The following is a 3,757-nucleotide window of genomic DNA, read 5'->3' on the forward strand; positions in this document are numbered from 1 at the left end:
ATACTGCTTATATGTAAAGAGCTAGCAGATTTATAGTATTCTCCCCAGGGGTGTGAATAACCTTTTAACTTTGACTCTGTAGAAAGCTGAGCTGTAGTAAACATGGAAGCTTTGAATCCGCTTCAAGGAGTTTTAAGGAGGTGATATTTTCATTTGAAGAATTAGTGAAAAACCTCTGCCCCAGCAGACAGGATGGTTTGCAAGTCTGGGGTACAGTGGCCTGGTTTCTTACTTCAGGCTGCCCTCATGCTGTTCCCTCACTGGCAGTCTTGTCTGCAAAAACAAACTCACAAAGGGAAAAGCAGCCAGGTTTTCCCGACTACACCCCTCAACATCCCCTTGCCTGATAACTAATCCTTGGGTAATATTAAGGGACAAACAAACAAACGAGTGTCATCGTGGGAGTCTACTATGGAACACTAAGAAACACATCTAAATCAATCACCTTTATCTGATTTCAGCTTGACAGAGGTTAACTGGGAATACCACACAGCTGGTACAAACTGGCCCAGAAGATTGCTAAAGCATTTGGATCATAATGTCATGGTACAGGTACTAAGGGAGCTGACTGGGAAAGGTGCTCTCCTTGATTTGTTGCTTGTTAACAGAAATAGGTCCTGAGAGTGAAGTGGCTGTTGGGGCTGTCTTGGCCACAGCGATCACAAAGTGATCGAGTTTAAAATCTCTGTTGACAGGTGGAAAAGTGCCAGCAAAACCTCAACTCTGGACATGAGAAGAGCAGAGCTCAAGCTGCTCCAGGAATTAGTCAGTAAGGTTCCCTGGGGAAATGCTTTTGGAGGTGCTGAGGTCCATCAGTGCTGGTTACTTTTTAAGCTCCACCTCTGAAGGGCACAGGAGCAGGCAATTCCCAAATATCAGAAGGCAAACAGGCGAGGCAGAAGGCCAGCTTGGCTGAGCAGGGATCTTCCTCTGGAGCTAAGGCAAAAAAAAGATAGTGTGTGGTCAGTGGGAGCAAGGTTAGGTGACGTAGGAGGAACACAGAGCTGCTGCTTATCACTGTAGGGAGAAAATTCACGCGGCCAAAGCTCAACTGGAGTATTGGCGCTGGGCAGTGTTGTGGGGAACAATAAAAAGGGTTTTAAAATACACAAATAGCAAAAGGCAGTGCAGAAATAACATCAGCCTGTTACTTGATGAGGATGGTCCCTCACAAACAGGGAGAGACACAGGGCAGAGGTGTTTAACACTTTCTTTGCTTTGGTTTTCAAGGGCTAAGGGGGTGCTAGTGCCCTGAGCTGGCGGACCATGACTGTGAGAATGATCAACTCCCAGTTGACCCTGACATTGTGTGGGATCTGCTGCTCCAGATGGATCCCTCTAAGTTTGATGGGAGCACTCATCCAAGAGTACTCAAGTTGCTGAGTGATGTCATCATGAGGCCTCTCAATGCCCTTGGGAATCTAGAGAGGTTCCAGCTGCCTGGAAGCCGGTGAACATTTTCCCGATTTCCGAGAAGGGGAAGAAGGATGATCCCAGAAATGAAACTACACAGGCCTGCCTACACTCTCATGTCAACAATCTAGTAAAATTATAGAGATTATTCTGGGAGTTATTGAAAACCCCCTGAAAGACAACACAGTCATTGGTCACAACCAGCACGGCTTCATGAGAGGAAGCCAACCTGGTTTCCTCCTCTGACAAGGTGACCCCCCTGGCTGGTCAAGGGAAGTCAGTTGATGTGATCTTTCTGGATTTTGTAAAGCCTTTGATCCTGTCTCTCCCCAGATCCTTCTGGACAAACTGTCCAGCCCACAGCTGGATAAACACATCCTGTACTGGCTGAGCAATTGGCTCTGGGGTGAGGCACAGAGGGTGACAGTGACTGGGGTGACATCAGACTGTGACCTGTCACTACTGGGGTTCCCCAGGGCTCCATCTTGGGCCCTGTGCTCTCCAACACCTCCATCAATGACTTGGACACAGCACTGGAAGGGACATGGAGCAAGTTTGCAGATGACCCAAAACTGGGAGGGGCTGTTGAGTCCCTCGAGGGCAGGGAGGCCCAGCAGAGAGACCTCAACAAATGAGAGGACTGGGCACTTACCAACCATGGGAAGTTCAACAAGGGGGATGGGGCAACTCTGGATGTACAGACAGACTGGGAATGAGAGGCTGGAGAGCTCTGGGGAAAGGGGTCAGAGGTTTGGGCTGAGGCAGGTGGAACAGAGGCCAGCAGTGCCCTGGCAGCCCCAAAGGCCAGCCCTGTCCTGGGGGGCATCAGGCCCAGCAGGGTGAGGGGGGTCTGTCCTGCTCTGGTCTGCACTGGGGCAGCCTCACCTCAAGTCCTGGGGCAGGTTGAGGGGCCTCTATATGTGGATATAAAGCCATTAAAGAGCACATGCAGAGGAGGCTACAAAGATGGTGAAGGGCCTTGAGGAGCAGCAGAGGGCACTTGGCTTGTTCAGCTGGAGGAGACTGAGGTCAGACCTCCCTGGGGTTCTGCAGCTTCCCCACGAGCAGCAGCGGAGGGGCAGCACCGACCTCTGCTCTGTGACCACTGAGAGGGCCTGAGGGAACGGCTGGAGCTGTGCCAGGGCAGGGTCAGGTTGGATCTCAGCAAAAGGTTCTTCCCCCAGAGGGTGGTTGGCACTGAACAGGCTCCCCAGGGCAGTGGGCACGGCCCCAAGGCTGCCAGAGCTCCAGGAGTGTTTGGACAATGCTCTCAGGCACAGGATGGGGAATCAGATGATCTTAAAAGGTCCCTTCCAATCTAAGCCATTCTGTTATTGTTGGGGTGTCCTGTGCAGGGCCAGAAGTTGGACTTTGATGATCCTTGCTGGTCCCTTCCAACTGAGGATATTCTGTGATTCTCTGAACTACAGATTAGTCTTTTAAAATATCATTACAGGCGAATCTGCACAAATTAGCCTTTTCCCCACCCCTAGAGCAGGTGAACAAGAGTAATTTAAAAAGCTCTGGGTTCATGCCAGCTTTATGCTTACCTGGAGTGACAAAACCAGCTGGTACAGATCCGAACCTGTCCAAGGCTGGTTTTGAAACACATCTGGGAGAAGGGCAGCCTTTCTCTGTGGGCATGTCACCTGTCACTGCAGGGTTTTCTCCCTTTGTTTTTTGGTTACTTCATGTAATGTATTACTCACCTTCTCCTCCCAGAAACCACACTGGTCTGAAGCACAAACAGTAAAGAAACCTCAGGAGGAACCTTCAGACAAAACACATGAAATATGATGAATTTAAAAAGAAAAAAAATCCCAAAGAAATTTGAGGGAATATAAAAATGATGGTCTTTGACATTACAGAAAATGCAGACAGAAGGCATTGTTTAATGAATTAGCACAGGGAAACAACAGGAAATATAGCAACACAGGTTAAAATACTTTTTAGTTGTTTATTATAAAACAAAGATTTACACGTGAAGGCACTTTGAAACCGTTAACTAAATTTCCATGTTTTTTCTATATTTTTCTATATTTTCCATGTTTTCCATGTTTTTCCATATTTTTTCTATCACTTAAAAAGGTGAAAAATTCTGAACTGCAGAAACACTACACTTAATGACAACTACTAAGGATTTTGGCGCCATCAGTTTTCTGGTTTCAGAAAAGGCAGTGACAGTGTGGGGACCAGACACATGAGGAGATGTGCATGTCATGTCAAATGTAAACCAAATCAACTAAACTCTCGTCATACAGTACTGTGAAAAGACTGACCCTGTTATGTCTGACTATACATTTCCCACCCAGAAAGGCTAGAATCCTCCACTTTTTATCTCAAA

This window comes from Chiroxiphia lanceolata, chromosome 17 (assembly GCF_009829145.1).
Source record: "Chiroxiphia lanceolata isolate bChiLan1 chromosome 17, bChiLan1.pri, whole genome shotgun sequence".
NCBI lineage: Eukaryota > Metazoa > Chordata > Aves > Passeriformes > Pipridae > Chiroxiphia > Chiroxiphia lanceolata.